Source organism: Tympanuchus pallidicinctus, unplaced genomic scaffold (genome assembly GCF_026119805.1).
Source record: "Tympanuchus pallidicinctus isolate F22 unplaced genomic scaffold, pur_lepc_1.0 scaffold4, whole genome shotgun sequence".
NCBI lineage: Eukaryota > Metazoa > Chordata > Aves > Galliformes > Phasianidae > Tympanuchus > Tympanuchus pallidicinctus.
Window position 1 is genome coordinate 15,340,482 of NW_026294758.1, and position 19,057 is coordinate 15,359,538.

Genomic DNA, 19,057 nt, shown 5'->3' on the forward strand with positions numbered 1-19,057 from the left:
ATAGGTTTTTTTTTTCTTTTCTTTCTTTTTTTTTTTTTTTTTCCCTGACTCTATTTAACTCCTTAGCCACCTTCCAGACAATCTTTATTTCTGTGACAATCATGGCATGACAAGAAAAAGTAAGCTGGTATGAGTGGTTTCCTCCCTGCTTCTTCAGCCTGAAGTCAAATTAATTCTGGGTCATCAAGAAAGCTGCAAGGAATGGCCTGTGAGCAAGGACAGGAAGGACTTGTGTGACATTAGTTCATACTCTCACCTTTCCCTCCTGAGCTGTAAGTGGTCTTCAGTTTACCACGACAAATGACCTGGCTTAATAAAAATGAGGGCCAAGATTTACTGCAGCTGTTGTTTGATTTCAACTTTCAGTGCTGTATCCACAGCAGTGTTTGTAGCCAAAGCTCCACAGAAAGGCAAAAGTACCAATAAATTTGAAAAAAATAAATAAAATCTGTAGGCAATCTGTTATTTTATATTAATGTTTTTTGACTATGTGACTGTTACTTTAATGACACATTTTTGCCCACTGTATTCAACTGCTGTGGATAGGCAACTGGCCGAGTTCAGCAGCACAGTTCACAATGACTGGAGAAATAAAGAATATGCACACAGTATTGTGGTTTAACTCAGCAAGCAGCTAAGCACCATGAGGATTTTCGTTCACTCTCTCCCACAGTGGAATGGGGGAAATAACTGGAAAATAAAAAGGTAAAGCTTGTAGACCAAAATAAAATTATTTACTAAGAAAAAAAAGAGAGAAATAACAGCAATGATAGTAATATATATGTGTGTGTATGTATATGTAAGTCGCCCTTAAAAGTTATGCTTCCTATTTAATTCCATGGAAACTACAGATGCAAAAAGAGAAAAGCAGATACAAAGAGCACAGTAACACTATTTGAAAATGCTAATTTCATCTACAAAAAACACTGTTTTTCAACACTGTCATCACCACTATGCATTTTCACCAGTGTTGAGCAATAGCCTGCATGATTTGCTTGTAAAAATATGCACAAGCAGAGATGATGCACTGTTGCTGTCTCCAATGCTGAAATTCACTGTTCACCTCACTGTGCTCATACCGACTGTTTGATCTCCATCAACATTCATCAAACATTGATGAATATCTATGAGTGCAATTTTTTCATCCATGGGTGCATGGAGGAATTCAGTGACACACCTTTTCTTCATTTGCACTTCTGTGTCAGACAGCAATCTGTCAGACTGTTCCTCTGTTGCTATCTGTTGCATGACAAAAACATGTAATGGAATACTAGTAGGAAGGTTCTGTCTCTACAAATATCATTCAGGTTAACTCCAGTAGAGAAAAAAAGTTGATAACAGTGGTTTAAAGATGCCAGGTCTGCTACTCTTCTAAATGCCTGCCATTTTCAGAATTGTAAAGTACAGAAAACTCTGTAGTTTCTTTGCAGTTATGATTGTTTTGGTCAAAGACAGGTGTCCAGGTATGTGTGTATTAAATAAACTTACAGTAAAACAAGAGCTATCACAATTGCTGCTTATCCTTACCTATATGTGTCTATGCATAAATATTTACAATCTTGATGTGGTTTTTAAAACAGCATTAATGAAAGACCAAATTCAAACCTTGAATCACTTCTGTTGTTAACAAAAGAGCTGAGATTTAAGTTTTTACATAATGCCTTGTTTTCTGAGTAAATGTAGTCATTTTATTATCTAAATGCTATTCTGACTCTTTTGAGGGTTTTCAGGCTTTCTCATTTGTTTGCTCTCTTCTTACTCTGATTTATAAACAGGTAAAAAGCAAGTAAAAAAATTGAGTCAAATCCTAAAGTTAGAATAGGCTAGCCTCAAAGCATTTGTCATCAGTTCTAGAAATTCAGTTTAGCACAGTGAAACTGACAAGTCACTCTCCATGATGACGGATGACAACTTAGTAAAGGAGAAGAAAAAGAGTCATTTACCAAGCTTCTTTTTTTGATGTAAACAAGGGAGGTCATGTCTGTCTGATATGAATGTTCATTCTAGTTATGATCTCAGTTGTGAAAAGGTTGCACGACAGTAGGGTTAGGCAACAATATTCACTTTATTGCCAGGGAAATTGGAATAGTTGAGCTTCTAGCTGTTCTTTATTTTTTTTTTCCTCCTGTAATACTTATGGTTTTTTTGGTTGTTGTTGCTTTGTTTGTTTGCTTGTTTGTTGTTGTTGTTCTCTTTTATCTACACCATGCCACACTGCACTAACACGAAAGAGTAGTTCTGACCCAGCTCCATACTCTCCCACTCAGCCACCAACGGAAAAACTTTCAAGGAATACCATAGGCAGGAATCTTTTCTGACAATTCTTTGTGAGACCATATGTAGTGCAAATTGTTACAAAATTAGTTCTGGAGTTGACATGTATTTTTATTTTCTGGAGAAGATGACTTGTCCCTCCTTGTGTTGGTCTCTTCAAGCTGATGTGTTCAGAACTCTTTTCCTGGACTCCAACCCAAGTTTTACAGTAATGCATACAGAATGCATATTTTTACCTTTGACTAGCATCTCTGTGGCTGCCCTAGCAAGCACTCTCTACCTTATGGAGACAGGACAGACACATGCTGCTAAATGACTGAATCAGCTAGTAGTTATTGTCTCTCCTTGGAGAAATAACAGCAATAACAACACTTTGTAGGGATGTTCATGCCACCATGATTTTTCTGTTTGCATATTTAGGAAAGCTTCTAATTTTATTTTATTTTTCTTTTTAATAATTCCCACTGTCTCACTTAATTTAAAGGCTGTTTATGAAGTCAACTTCTGAATGGATATGACATAGCTGTGAAAGAAGGACTTGGAGACAGAAAAGCAAGTTATTGTAATAAGTAGACTTAGACTATGTTCCTATCCAGGAAAGATTTTCTGAGAGACAACAAAACCTACTTTACATTTTGCTGACTGTATCTGCCTCATTCTTACTAAGTAGCACTATCTGATGTAAAATGCATCACATGATGCTATGCAGTGCTCCACTGGCTAGGTCTCACCAAAGGAAAGCAGCCTCTTCTTCATGGTCTTTTTTTCACACAGTGGTAATGTGGTAGATAGCAGAACTTCCTTTCTTCTGATGGAATGAGATCTGCATGTGACAGCTTCTGATAATATTGTTGTGCTACAATTTTACTTAGCTTTTAGGAATGAGTCAAACTGACATTTCAGTACCCTGAGATAGCAATTTAAAAAAATCTGAGCTGTGTTGTGATTTTTTACTTGCTTAGACCCAGAGAATCATATGAATGTTTGTTGAAGGGGACCTCTGAAGGTCATCTAAGCCAGCCTCCTATTTGAAATGGAACTGCTGCCATTGCTCGTTTAGATGTGGATTTGTCTAGCTGAGTCTTGAAAATCTCAAAGTACAAAAATTGGTCACCTCTTCTAACCTGCACTATCTCTGGCTGAAGAAGTTTGTCTAATGCCCAATATAAACCTTGAACACATCATCTGCCCTGTGCCAGATAGTGTGGCAATACCTAGAAGCTTAGTTCTGTTGTCCTAACAGCTCTTCATACAACTGTCAGCTGCTGTTACACCATCTCCTTGACCCTTCCTCCCCAAGACTAATGATAACCAGTTTCCTCAGCTTCTCCCTGTACAGGATGCTCTCCCAGCCTCTAACTGTCTTAATGGCCTTCCACTGCCAGAGTATCAGCAATACCGTAGTTCTGTATGCAACAACAGACAAATCCACACACTCCTGAGTGTCAGGGCAAATCCACGTGTCATATCAAATTACTGGAATCCTTATTTTAATGTCAGTATTGGAGGGAGTAGGAAGATGGACTCATGTTTTCCTGTACAACAGCATCTGGTGTCTACACCTATCACAGCACTCCTGCAAGTTTTTACAGTCTGCAATAGAGCATGTGGATAGAACTGCTTATTGAATGATCCATTTGCCTAGATATATGAAAGCTTCCATCACAAAGATGCCTAGTGATCCACAATAGTACATAGACTTATCCAGGTTTAGAGGAATTCTCCTAATGTCGATGAAAGTCTAGTAAGTACCAGTTAGTCATTTTCAACAGCAGAAAGCAAATATCAGACAGCAAGAATCATTCACATTTTCTATATTTTAAATGGAGGGCTAAGAACATTCTGAATAATTTCAGAGTTGAGTATTCAACAAAATACAACGTTCTCTTTAAAAGTTGAAAAATATTACATGGAGACTACGCCTTTATTTGGTATATTTTATTCCTTTGTTTCTTTTCTTTTTACAACAGTGTTTAGTTCACAAAAAAAATAGGGATCATTATAACATGTAAAATTTTTAAAAGATTTCCAGAAGAAAAGGCTTTCTTTTTTTTATGGAGCTATCAAAAATATGACTAAAAATAAAAATGTTTTTCTCTCATCGAGGAATGGATCTGCCAAATGGTATTTCTATAGGAAATCTAAGTCACATTGGATTACCACCCGGATCTATCCAAGTTAAACTACTGTCAACCTGAAGCAATCAAAAATGCTCATGTTATCAGGAATTTATGAAATATGTTTAGAATCACATTACCTGAGGAGTTTTGCCTTTCAATCTTTTAACAATGTATTGAAGAGGAAGGATCTGGAGAAATTCATTTTGCCACTCTAAAGGAGTTAAAAGTGGAGGAATGAAATCAGAAAAGTTCAGGTTCACAATTAAAAGATAAAATTGTAAAGTTATCTTCATACTCACTCCTTCAATAAGGAGAAGAGCATAGAGTTAGGCTTTTGATACAATTAATTATACAAAGAATAGATGCAATTTTGTGATATTCTTGGGCTCAGATTTCTAAATTCACAGCTAATTTTACCATCAGATGAACATTTGTGAAATTAATTAACTAATTTGAAAAACTTTGAGATTCACTAAACAAAAAAGATTGACCCTGCCCTTTGAAAGACTTCTATTGATCAGAAATTGCTCAGTTAAATTTGATCTTTCTTTATACATAAGTTATATTAACATTATTCAAACAATTTAGATATCCAACTTGTAAAAAAATATTAATAAACTAGAAATTGTAATGTGTAAAATAGAAATAACATCCTGCATATATTCTAAAGAATTGTATGCCTATAAAATTCAGCCATCAGTTTTGAAAGCAATTCCTGAGAATCAGCTACCAGTTTTTAGACACCCATCATACTATGCACACATGGTTGTAAACTCATTCGTCCATTTTCACCAGGATGTCTGCATTTGGCTGAAGCTGAGGAGCAATGTCTGCATTTTCTAAATGCTCAACATGCTCTTTGCTTATTTGGTCCCTGTCTTCTTGGCAGATGGACAGGCTACTTCAACTATTTGGAGTATTTGATACGGAGTAGCTGGTGTCTTTGTCTCCATGGGCTTTGGAACTTAATGCAACTTGAAAGGGCAGCCCAGATTGTGTTAAGGCTCGTAGGTCTCAAATTATCACCATCTTATAGACTACATTTACTGAAATTTATAGGGCTGCCTCAACAAGGAGAAAGCAAAGGAAATTAGACAACATCCTGACCAGCTAGCCATAGCTACAGATTTGACTTCTGGGATCACATCACAGAGTATTCAGGTAACCAGTGCCTGAAAAACAGGATGATTGAAATAGCATGGTGGTAACCACGTCCATTTCTGCAGCAAGAATATACTTCGTAGAATAGTAGAGTTAAAAGCAAAGTCCTATCAACTGGACACTGCTGTCATCCTGATTACATCAGGATAAAGCCAAAGTAACCATTGACATATGCTGCAACATTTTGAGCTGATCCAATATTGCATGACAATAATATTGAAAAGCCCATCTTTGATTTTTCAGAATGGTGGTTCAAATTCAAAATTCACTCGTGTAATTCTGCAGCTATACTTATTTCTAATCAATGGGAATACAGTGCTTATTATATCCTGACTGGGAAAAAGTCAGTAGGCTACAAAAAAAAAAAAGACTGTCTGAATGTCTGAAGGCATTAATAAAAGTGTAGTTCTCTACAAAGGAAGAAGTTGCTCACTGATGATGGAGAGAGGGATTTTTTTGGTCTGTGTTAGGAGCCCCACACTTTCCTCAGAAGTAGAGTCCAATTGCAATTAAGTATATACAAACTCAGTGTCAATTAAGGATAACGGTATTTCCCAACATGTTATTTTAGATCTTTGAGGGCAATATGATTTTGTTGACTTTTATTCACAAACGAATCAACAAGAGGATTTGTAATGTTTCTTAGGCACAACAGAACACCAATACTCTTGTATTTTTAATAATGATCTTATTTGCTATACTCTTGGCAGCCTTGGTGCATATTAGTTTCATTGCTGACAACATCAGTGGAGCCAAAATAGTTACTGTAGGTGGATTCTGTTGAGTTTAATTGGAATGTGTGGGGTCACAGCATATCTATTTCTAAATTTAGCATTGTTGTTTTGGGACCAGTGCCCTGTATCAGCCCAATTTGCTGTGCTTTTGATACAGTTTGAAGAGAGGATATGTTGTCTGTTTAAAAGAGTAACTTCTGTGAGTCACGCTACAGACAAGAAATTTTTAAGTGACAAAACATGCACTCACTCAAAAATAATCATTCTGGGTAGATCTGTACCTCGTATGGAGTTCCCTGCCATCAGTGACTCTCCTCTTTCTCTTGGAGCGCTGTTGCTAGGGGCGAAGCTGTATTTGGGCAAGTGTGAGGGCAACTGGCTGATTTTGGGGGCATGGTAAGGGAATTCACACAGAAGAACATACGGAGGCTTAAACTTCTCTCTTTGTGGCAGGTGGTGGCCAGCCTGAGGCAACCATTTGGGGACTGACTTTCCTCTTTTGCACACTGTTGCTTGATAGACTCCCTTAAAACAAGAGTATTGTGTACTGGAGAGAAAGCAAGCACAAAAATTTCCTCTCCTCTCTGAAAAGATGAAAGACTGTCTTAATGAGAGGAGAGGAGTGGTCAATCTTTTAGGGGTGTAATTGTGAGCTGCTGTCTTCAGTGAGGTATGTGATACTGAAAAGCCATTAGCGGTTTCAGCCCAATGCCCTGATTTAGGTGTTGACCCTTTTTTCCTTCATGTCGTTACTCTTATGAGCTCTGTGTGACTAATTTTCTACATGTTTTCAAACAAGGAGATACATGACATGCCACGTTTCACAAGAAATGAACACGATCATCCCTGGGAATCTTCTCTGACAAACAGAGATAGTGAATCAGTTTTCCTATGTTACATGCTGTTAATGGCAATTGTAATCACAGGAAAAAAAAAATAAAATACTGAAGAAAACACTACAGTTTGCAGTATGAAGCTGAGCCCTTCTTACCTTGTTGGGAAAAGTTAGGTTATCATAACAGCTGTTCTTCCTGTTCATAGTCTCAAACTCGCGGTTTTCCCTGTCAGACTTGGAAGTAACTGCGACCTTATCATCAAGATACTAAAGAGAAAAGTTCTTCTAAGCACTGAAATGTGAAAGGAGTCAGGGTATTTTCATACACAAAGAAATAGGACTTTTTTTCATACACAGTGTTACATATTGGTATGGTTTTGCATGAGTAAAAGACCTTCACAAAGAACAAAAGGCAGGAATTCACATTCTTCCTTCACTCTCTTATTTGCACTTCGAGCATTTTCCAAGCAAGCCCATGCTTACCCCTGACACTTTGGGCGCCCAGTTTTATGTGTTTCTTTCTGCCTGTAGGAGAGAAGCTGCAGAACAACAGGCACGAGGCTGCAAATTAATAGATGCTTCTCTGACGCTATTGTCAATATAATTTTTGAATTACATCACTTGAGACCTGTTTACATGCTTACCCTTTTCCAAATGTACTTCTGGGCATCAGAGGGAGCTTATCTTTCACCACCTATCATATCCCACTGGAATCCAACTCACCAATTTTAGCAATAATCTTTTTTTTCGATTTTGTTTTTAGCACCAGGCCGAACATGATCAAATTCTCGTCAGCTCCCAGAGGCCTCTCTTGCTGTCTGCTGTACTTTCCTGCCAGGGTCCGCAGCCTGCTGCACATTCTCAGACTTGCTGATGAGTCACCCGACACGGGAGGACGCGAGGATGGAGCCTGCCCACTGGCCCAGCTGAAAGCCAACACTGGTTGCTATTTAGATCAACAGCAGGAGTGTCAGTGTATTTGCAACATTTTTAAGGATGGTTCAGGAAGCTACAAGTCAAAAAAATATTCTTCTTCCCCAGAAGAAGCCTAATACTGGCTTTGCAGTGTTTACAAACAGCTGTTGCAACAGCCCCAAGCTCTGAAGAAATATGTGACACATCTGAGAATCTGACAGTCAAACCCAGCATTTGTTCCCCTGCATCCCTTCTAAGGACTGGCGTAACAGGAGACGTGGTCTGTGCGGTATTTGTCACTGTGGCAGCTGCTTGCACGGCAGTGGCAGTCGCTATGTGATCACTGGATCTGCGCCTTGCTGCAGCCAGGAGAAAGTGAGCCTGCAGGCAGGGGGGTGAGGAGCCCATTACCAATGCAGTGATAAAAGTAAAGGGGTGCATGCAAGGATTCTGCTACTGAAGTGCAAGAGGCAATAGCACAAGGCTGGAAAAGGGGGGGAGCAGCAAACCCAGATCTTGCAAGGTATTCAGGAAAATGGCATCAGGGCTGCTCTTTCTTTCTTGCTCATCCTGACATCCTGTGAAGGGCAGCGATGTTGACATGGCAGATAGGATAGGCGGTGGAAGCCCAGACCTGGTGTCGCCTCCTTGGACATGCGTGGCATCAAGAGCAGCAGCAGCCGTGTGAGCAGTGCCATTTTGCTCCCAGAAAGCCTATTGTACCAGCAATGCAATGTGCACACAAAACTGCATGGCAACTGTTTCACTAGGAAAATGAATCAGAACAACTAATCTGAACTCGGGTAAGGGATGAGCCTAGGTGCACAGAACAAATTAGGGGGAGAAATGGCTGTACACAAAAAAACCACCATAACAGATTGATCAGTGACAATGTCCAGTAAAGGTAGAGAAACTTCTATTTTATTTTATATTTGGACATGGCTTTTAAGATATTATCTGTATGCTACATTCTCTATATAACATCAATAGCTTGTGTTTGCACTACTGGTGAAATTCTACAGCTTTTAAAGCACATGAAAAAAAAATTTTCCTGCCATTTTTTACATATGTAAAGTTTAGAGAAAATACATGTCAGTACTCAGGGATATTTTCACTTTTATCCCATTAAACTTTACAAATTTTACTGTATTTCTGAATTCTTCAGAGAAGCTTCAAAATTCACAAGTTCATACATTTCATAGAGCATCTGCTGTGAAAAATAAAGAGATTGTGACTTTCAGTTTAAATAACTAAGATTTCCATTATTAAAAATAAAATCCTTGTTATTCAAAATAAAGCCCAAAATAGTTAGCATGGGAACAGCATTAAAAAAAACTAACAAATTTCAGAATATGCAGGAAAATTGTACAAACTGGACGGCTCTGTTTGGTCCATTGGAATTATCCATGTGGAATGTGTAATCACAAATTAGAGTCTGTAGGAGTTATGGAAGGGCATGGAGCCCTGAGGTACAAAGGGACCTGTTAAAGTTCCTTTTAAATCAGCTTAATTCTTGTATATTCAAAACAACTAAATTATTTTCAAAGGCTGTGCCACAGAAATCATTTGGGATAATAAAAATCTACTAATTGTAGTGTTTAAATGGATATTAGAGGGAGATGGAGAGCATGAAGGGAGAAGAGGACAGAATTATTTGGTCCAGGGGACCAGGGGATACAGAGGACCAGCTCTTGACAGAGAAGACTTCTGGAGAGGAGACAAAAAGCCCAGAGATGTTGGTGACAGTCAGTGACATGAGGATGTTTCAATTGCATCTGAGGTTTCTTCAAGCCCTTGTGCACTGAAAAGGAAGAATAAATTTGCATGTCTCAAATTCAGTGTGAATTTTGCAGATCCCTAGTTCAGTAATCTAAGTTTCCCAAAGCTCACTTTTGTTAACAGTATCATGTTTAGCATCTTTCCTGCAGAGATTGCAAAGCTTTATCAGTGATGCTCTGAGAGCTTGCCTTTTCATGACAGACTGCAAAACAGAGGCATAAAGCAGTACAATTTAGTCTTGAATTCCTCCAAATCACCTGTTGGGAAATGGCATCATCGTGACACTGGCAACTACAAAACACTGTTCATGCTAGGTAAAGATGGAAGGAACAAACCCCTAATCAGAGAGTGTTCTCATTACAGGTCACACATCCTGAACTGAATCAAGAAGTCAGAGCACTCTGTTTCTGCTCTTTTTTTTTTTTTTTTTTTCCAGCCAAAATATATGGATATGATATGGAGATTTGGAGTTGTGCAAGTGTCACATTCATACTGTTTCTATTTTTTTCACAAAAGTTCTTGTATCACCAGTAACGCTCTCACTGCAAATGAGGGGCTGGCAGCTTGGGACTGCCAATCTTATACAGTGAGGATTGCTGGTACTGTCGTACAAACAAAATTTTTAGAGAGATGTTTTATAGGATAAGTGGACTGAGAGGAGCACCGCCTTGAAAGAATGGGGTCTGGGAGCTTGTGGTCAACTTAAATGTAGCTCTGACTACTGTACAACTTTTTTAGCAGAATCATTCAGGGAAAAAGAAAATACAAAAGCTCTATCATTTGGAGAAATGATGTCTAAATAAAGGTGCTAGTCCTTATGGCTGGTTTTTGCTCTTTTGCTCTGTTGCTACATGAGCAAATTTAGGTGAAGACTTTTGCCCAGAGTTTCAGCAACAGCTCTGCAGCTCTGCCCTGCCATGACTGGGGCTTCCTAAAGTTAACCTATAGCACTCTATCCTATTGCAGAGCTGCCCTATAACCACAGGACTTGTGGCTCTGCCAGTGTCTGGTGCCTGGCTGAGGCCACAGAAAAGCATCCTTCACCTTCAGGTCAAAGTGAGAATGGTCAGGGCTGGGGCTTCTTCTCTTTTTTATTGCTTCTTTAGTTGTCATGGTTATCACTTGACACCCTCTCCAAAGAAAAAAGAAAGAAAGAAAGGAAAAAGAGGCACATTTGTGTGCAGAAGGGAATGTTCACAAGGGGCTGAAAGACATTTCTGATCCACAGCCTCTGGACCCTCCCCGCAGACTAATAGGCTGCATGCTATAACCAAAATGTCACTATTTTTAAGGTGTCTGACTTTTACCTGCCTCACATAATGGTCACTCTGAAAAGGATTTTGGCAGCTGGCTGACCACTAAGTATGAAGCTGACTTGTATTATTTTTATTTATTTTACATTGTGGTCAGGCTTTCACTTTTTTTTTTTTTTTTTTTTTTTTTTAAGAAACACTAAAATAATAATAATAAATAATAACAAAACAACAGAAACAGAAAAGAGGCAGAGGGAGAAACAGCAGACAGTGCCAGAAGGACGCACACACAGTCAGGAGGGAACCCCATGATGGGCTCTGTGGGGTGGCCCTGCGTGGGGCGGCCCAGCCCCGGCCCTGTTAGCTCAGCAATTTCCTGGCGGTCAGCTTGTCTTGCCATAATCACAGGCTGGCGCCACAAGTGCGTTTCTTAACTGCACACTGTGCCTTGTAATGAATGTGTACTAAAATATACCAAACCACTCTGATCCGGGAGCAGCCGTGACCTCAGGCTTGACAGCTCAACACCATATTTGCTTATATAGCCTGCCTGATAAAAAAGATGCCAGCTGCAATGAATGGAGTGTTTTCTCTCTATCTGTGTTAATTTTATGGTACGTGGAGTATGACTTATTTCAGTCCCACTCTGCTCTTTAATTGGCCTTAGGTTGGGATCTTCTCTGGGCTACCAGCGGTCACACAGCAGGCTGTGAAACAGGGCTGGCCTGAGCTGATACAATGCAACAGGCAGACGGCACTTCTCTTAGGGAGAGAAGTTTCCATTCCTTGCACAGGTGCACACTTTCCCTCTCAGCACAAAACTTATCGCAGATCCAGATACGAATAGGTTATATTAAATTATGTAAAGACTACATTGTTCTCTCAGACTTCCTTACAACTCATAAATAATCTGTTTGAGCTTTAGAGACCTCTAAATGTAAATTCAGGATGGTCCACCATTTCATAAAGGCTCATACACCACAACCTTCTATCAAGCTCAGCAGGATTCCCACTGTTTCTCTCGCTTTTATGTTATCAAGAGGAACAAGACACAATATCAGAACCTTTATCATACACAGTAATAATTTAAATAAATGTAATATAAAAACCCACTGAAAAGTAACATACAGAATCCCAGCAATGTTGATCAGGGCAACTGAGATTAAATTCAGATATTTTTCTGCAGCTGTTCCGACATGGTTTGCATGCAGTTAACATGAGGAATCTCTGAATGCAATTTTCAAAGTACTTGTCACTTTTTTTTTTTCTTTCCCACAGACATGAGACTGTGAAGGAGACATTATTCACATGAAAAGGTTCCTAAAAACACCTTGTATTTTGGTAATATTAGCTGGAGCAGCTGTTATTAGAATCCTACGACAGCATTAGTGATTAGTCATCACTAATAAAAAAGTTAAGGAGTTTTTACAAACCTGCTTTCACAGTATAATTTACACAATAAATTTGATGGGATACTCTAAATATGTTCTTTTATTTGTCTTGTGTTTGAAGAACAAAGTCATTTTCCAGCTTATTTTTAGGCCTGGAAGGAATAATGCAGAGCGCAGCTATGCATGGTTTCTCATTGGGTGGCTGCACACAGCTTGCCCTGGAATTGGTAACCTGGCAGAACTTATTGCTCTGATGAAGAAATTCTTGCCCAAATTTCTTGAGAATAATAGGCACAGTCCATTTTCTGCAGTTTTTCCTTTGTGACACTTGCAGTCTTACTTTAGATTGAGGTGCATCATTCTCCTCATAAATCCCATGTCAGATTGCTGGATGACATTAATTTGAGTAGGCAGCTGCACCCTGATTCTGAATTTGTATTCTTACAAATTCTTATGAATTTGTAAGAAAGGTTTATTATGGAGGAATTCCTCTAAATTTACAGTTTCATAAGGGAGAGCAAGTTCAGGTTGGGCACTCTGGTGTGGTTTGGCATGACCTGGGAAGACAAAGATTAAGTTGAAGTGTTGTCTATCAGAATGACGTGGCCTTTGGTCTGCCTGCAGTCTGTAAGGTATATGCTTCTTATGCACAGCTCTGAGGATAATCAACCTGCCTGCAAGTACTTTAGATCACCTCTGGTTTTGGGGGACAGTTGAAGCTCTTCTGCCTAAGAGTACCCCTGGTTGAACAAAAGAATTGGGCAAGGTGAAATTATAGACCTTTTTCAGCCCACCACTGCAAAGCTGCTGCCACATCACCAAACTGGCTTTAAAGATTCTTTGAGACACTCTGTTCATGTATTCAGCCTCTTTAGGTAAGTAGAGAGACGAAATTATGCTAAGGAAGCATAACTTTGGCAACCTCATGGTGGAGGCATCAGCTTTAAAACTGACGTTCCCTACCTGACTCCTCTGTTGAGCATAGCTTGACTGTGTCTCACTGATTCTTTGACATTTTTTATTATTTTTTAAATTTAGATGTTGAATTTAGGCAGCACAGGACAGTGAATGACACTTATGCAAAGTGATATTACTTTTCGTATTTTCCCTAAAGTTGAAAATTCTGGCATTGATCCCTTGCTTGCTTCCCACTGTATTAAACTGGTACTTCTCGTCTACCAAGAGCTGTGCACATAAGGTAAATGGAGATTGAGACAATTGTCAGTCTATCCAGTAGAAGTGCTGGTGCTTCAAAGCTTCTTCTGCAGTCTTTATTCTGATGGTGCAAGGACTGCTAATACACACAGACATTTTCCTTCCTTCCTCTGACAGCTTTTTATGTTGGGGGATAGTGGAATAAAGAACAAATAATAAAAGTATATTTTAATATGAACACAAGCAGCTCTATTTGCATGGGAAATATTAAATACTCAGGAGACAAATAGGCTAAAGTTAGCAGCAATGATTTATTTTGGCAAAGACAATGCCAAGTCACCCGGAAGAAGTTTGTATGTCCAAAGGAAAATCTTACAGACACACAAAACTCAAGCAATTTAATTTAATATCCCCAGAAGAGATTCATATAGAGCTCAGTGGAGACGTAAGTTAACCAAAGACTTTGCATGACACTGTGACTCTGCAGCTGTAGAAAGAGAAGCAGTATCAGTACTGCTATCGGTAGAGCCAGCGACACCAACATTTTGAAATCCTGACTTTGGTCAGTGCTTCTGAAGTCGCAGGGTCTTATTCAGCAGTCTGGAACAGCTACAGCACCTCTAAAAAGACTGCAACATGCTATGCAGATGGATCTGCATGAAGTTAATGCTGAATTGAATTAATTTGCATAGCATTAGTTCTCACAGACTAGTAAGTGTTTTTCCATTCCTTTGTACATTGTAATTCCAGCCAGCCACTCTTTTTTTTTCAGCTGCAACTTCCTTTCAACATATCCACGGCTCCATGTCTGACCATTGCTCTTAAATGAACAACAGTTTTCATCATTTCTATTGAGTCAGCACTTGAGATCAGAGACCTCATCAAAATCTGGTGGTTTTTGTGTTGTTTCTACTTCCTTTATCACATATGGCACACTGTGATTGCATTACCCTTAGTAAATGTCCCCCTCCACTTTGGGCCTGTGTCCTTCTACCAGAATGCAGCTAGAGAGCTGAATGGATCTGGTCAAAGGGAGAGAGAAGCAAAGGGGAAGAAGAACTGTAAAAAGAACAAGTGAAACTTTCTGCACAGCAAGTTACTTCCCCTCATGCAGAACACAGGACAAGGCTATAGCTGTCATGATACTGACCATAAAATGAAAGGAAAAGAAATTGAAGAGAGACCTGACTCTGCACAGATTTACAGTGGTGCTTCTAGCACAAAGGGTGGGCATAAGATGGGTAGTCAAGAAGCATGGAGGAATATGTCTGAAAAAGAAAACTTGCAAAAGAACAGACATTATTTTTCCAGGGTAATGACATTAATATTTTCCATAATCCATATGCAAGGTTGTAACTTGGCTGATATACAATAAATATTTATTATTTTTGTGCAGACACTGGGTTTGTTAGGAGGAGAGACAGATATTGAATAAATATCCTGAGGTATGCTGAAGGCTATGTGATGAAGATGGATTAATTTATCAGAAGAACCTTTACAGGACACTGAGAAATCAGATACTCGTTACCAAAGCATGAGCAACATGTACAGGGTATGCTGGATGCATGAGGATCATCATCTTGAGCAATGTACCCAGGAGTGAAGCTCACATCATCCTTGCTCTGTGAGGAGCTGTCATAGCTGCAGTTAAGTCTCTTCAGTTATGAATGTAGTTGCAAGACAGGTCAGCAAGAAAGCCTGGCTAGTGAGGTCTGTCACCAGATCTTCAGGGAACATCTGACAGACCTGGTGATGCAGGAGATGATGGCTTATCTCTTCAAGGAAGCCATTTAACCCGTCCCCCCACTCCCCCCGGTGAAAAACCTGAATTAGAAAATGTGGGAAGTCAGGGAGTGAAAGTCAAGCAACATAAAGGAAGAGAGAAACAGAAGGTTATGCCTAGTGCCAAAGGGAAGAAAAAGACTAAGCCTAAAGCTAAGAAGGAGGGAAAGGCCAGGTCTGTGTTCACAGGGAGGAGAAAGAAAAAGGTTTTTGCACAAAATCAAAAGGAAGGGAAAGGACAAGCTGAAAGCCAGAGGGGGAGAGGGCAGAAATAAAGTATGAGAGAAGAAAGAAGTACAGTGTGTTAACAGAAAGCCTGCTGAATAGGAGGCAGAATAATTCTTTCAAAAGTTAAAAATTTGATCTCCTCATGTTTTCAACATACCCAAGCATTTCTGTAGTTAAAAATGGAAACTGGGCTAGAACACACAGAACATACTATAATCTGCTTATCTCTATACACTTGGAAGCAAACCAGACATTTGTGCCACTTTCTTGATATCACTAAGACCATGTCTTTTGTATCCAGAAGCAAATCTTGGTATGTCTTGGCTGTTGCTTTTAATATGGATACAAGAAGTAAAAAAAAAAAACAAACAAAAAAACAACCAACACACAAAACGATTAGGGCCACAGAGACTCAAAAGCATGAAGGCTTATGTTCCTGGAAACCTAGGTGTTGTTGGACAAGTGCAGTGAGAGTAAAATAGTAATTTGTCATCGTGGGAAAAATAAAATGTCGTACAAGACAATGAGGACAATGACAACTCAAATATTTACAGGTAAATGAGCAAGGCAGAAATGTGTCATATTTGAAGATAAACAAAGAATTGACAATTTTAAGTGACTTAACAGAAAATTACAAGATTAAACATTCTACCTAGAAGTCTAAATCCATCTGACGCAGAGCTGGGAATATGCGTGTACTGCACATGCTACTTGTGCAGAGCCTATTTATACCCAAGAAGAGAATACAGTAAAGTTCCTAGATACATGCTTTATCCTAGCAGAAAATAGAAGGACAAATAACTATCCTGGATGTGTCTTCCGAGCACGGTTTTGGACACTGCTTGATGAAGGTATGCTAACTATTGGTTTCACTGGCTGCTTTTCTGTCAAGCACAGTGGGCAGACAGCAGCATTAGAGAGCACTGTACAGCAGATTTCAGATGAAACGTGCCTTTATCTTCAAAGTAGCAGATTTATTGATTTTAATAAGTAGAAAATATCTACCCGGACATTAGACAAACACAGACTCAACACAGACTGAGAAAAAGCTGATAATTGTATTAAACTGACTGAGTTTTTGTTACATGTGTTTGGGAAATTTCCAATAATAGAGTGCCAAATGGCCTGCTTGTGAGTCTGACAGAAATCCCACAAAACTAAGCAAGAGAAATATTATATGATTTTTCTCAGACAGAAATTGTACCATACTGCTTAAAAATATGGGTAGATCTCAGCATGCTTGCTGGGGCAAAGTCACTCTTGCATTTGTGGATCGGCCTAATATTATCAGGAATGACATCCATACAACAGCTGCTCTACCTGGACAATGCTGGCAGAATTAAGCCCATCAATGGAGGTAGCAAAAGTGTTTCAAGTCTGTCCCCTGGGAGCTCATAATACAGAAGAAACGGCCATGGCTGTTAGGTCTTGCTTCCTTCAGCTTCTAGGCCTGTGACTAAAAGTGGGCTTGATGGGATTAGCACATTATAAAGCTCAGCAGGGATGGATAATGAGAATTTCTGCTCTCATTTCCAGTAAGTAATAAGAGCCTAACAAGGTTTGTGGAGCTAGTGCAAGTGGAATTTTAGAAGCTTTTGCTTTAGTGTATGACCAGATGGTGGTGAGAAGAAGAGTGGTTGGGCTTCCGTGGTGGAAACTGTGACTGACTAGGTGACGAAATAAAAGGAAAAGGAGAGTGGGAAGACACCGGACGGCAATAGCTTGGAGCTGGAGGAGTCAGTTTGGGGTAAAGGCAGGAAAGTCTGCACCACTACAACAAACTTCAGGAAGCTGCTGTGTATAGGAGCTCTGTTTAACTTATGGCACAGCTAGAAAGTAGGTGCTGCAGAAGGCACAGTTCTGAGTGGAGGGAAGTGATGGAGACAGAAGGACACAAGCAGAACCGGGAGAAAAAAAATCCAAACACCAAGAGACTGATCATTAAATTGACATCCTTCCTCAGTCTACCAACTGAGACGGAAGTAATATGGAAAAGAGAAACAAATGTGCTCATGCTATCAAGACTGTGCCACAATGTGTATATCCAAAAGATTGATTTAAGTGCACATGTAGTGCCTAAACCTTCCCGGTGGCTACATAATTTTTGTAAAGGTTGCATGAATACGTGTGTCAATATGCACAATTAAATGTTAAATATCATCCCTAGAGATAAAGAGAGATCTCTGAGAGCTGGCCTATTGACTCTCTGGAACTGATTCAAGCCTTGGGGCAGAAATATAGGAAGATGCTCACATGCACTGCTGCACACAAGCATGTCACTGTACTGGTGTGCACAAGCTGGTGAGGGGCTCTGTGCACCAAGGACCCTCTTGGCAGTTTGCCTTCACCTGGCTGTAGGGGTGAGCCTTGGGCACAACCATTAGGCCAGCTGCCCCAGGGGCATGAAAGCACAATGTGAGTGGAAGGAGATTTTAATCCAAGACTTCCCAAGGTAAGGGCAACTCTAATCTTAACTCTTGGCTTTGGTGGAGGGAGGAGGCCAGATGGCATAATTAAAGGGCAGAGAGTGTCAAGATCATCTATAATTACCATAATTTTGCATTTCTTGTGCTATTTTCACAACGTTAATGTTATTTAAAGTACACTCATTTGTTTGCTTGTTTTTGTTTGCAGAAAAGAGGTAAGGTTGCAGATTTAAAAAATATGTCCAGATTCCTTCAGTATTCAGAGGACTTTGAAGCTTGAAATTAACCTCTGGGGAGGCAGGGCCAGCAATGCAGGCAGGTTTGGGACCAAGATTTTGATTTGGCTTTATATTCATCTTTTCATGTTTTTCCTGCAGGACTGTAAGTGTTATCTATGTTTCTTTCTTTTTAAAATCACATGAATGAAGCAACACAAAGACTTAAGTGATAGCTAGCCATATCCTGGGGCTTGTTCTTTCTACACATCATTTTATATTCTAGTATCTGCTAAAATCTTCTACAGTGATTACTGTAGTCCTCTACATAAGATATATGCATGCGCACTTACGCACAGAGTGTCTCTCAACACTTGTTATGGAAAATATTGTTTCAGATTTTGTTATTAGTTACTAGCAGTTTTATCTTTTGTGTTCGTGAAGCCTCTGAGCAATGTTCAGCATCCTTTACATGAGCAATCATGCCTTTTCTGGTGGTCACTTGTGTGTCAGGTGCGGGAAAGGGGGACCCATTCCTCCAGATCACCATCCACCAACTTTATTCAGATCAGGAAGTGGCTCTGTGGGTGGAAAGTGGAAATAGCGGTCTTCTCAGCAGAATAAAGGAAGTATCACCAGAAGACAATAACCAAAAGGAAGTGCATATGGAAACATCCCCTCACCCACACTGAACAGCAGAAAAACCTCATGCAGCTGAACTAGGTTTATGGGATCTTTGAAGCATAGCCACCCACAACTGTCATCAGACCAATCTGTGTGTGTTTTTTT

The 19,057-nt window shown here is 39.5% G+C and overlaps 1 long non-coding RNA gene across 1 annotated transcript in view; it reads right to left on the reverse strand.

Moving 5' to 3' along the window:
- LOC128089783 (uncharacterized) overlaps positions 1-8,228 on the reverse strand; it is a 39,668-nt gene extending 31,440 nt beyond the window's left edge. Inside the window, exons 1-2 of the long non-coding RNA XR_008210678.1 lie at positions 7,769-8,228; positions 4,532-4,605 (exon numbers count right to left, since the gene is read on the reverse strand). This is a non-coding gene — a long non-coding RNA (uncharacterized LOC128089783). The remainder of the gene's footprint in view (positions 1-4,531; positions 4,606-7,768) is intronic.
- Positions 8,229-19,057: the final 10,829 nt, after the last annotated feature.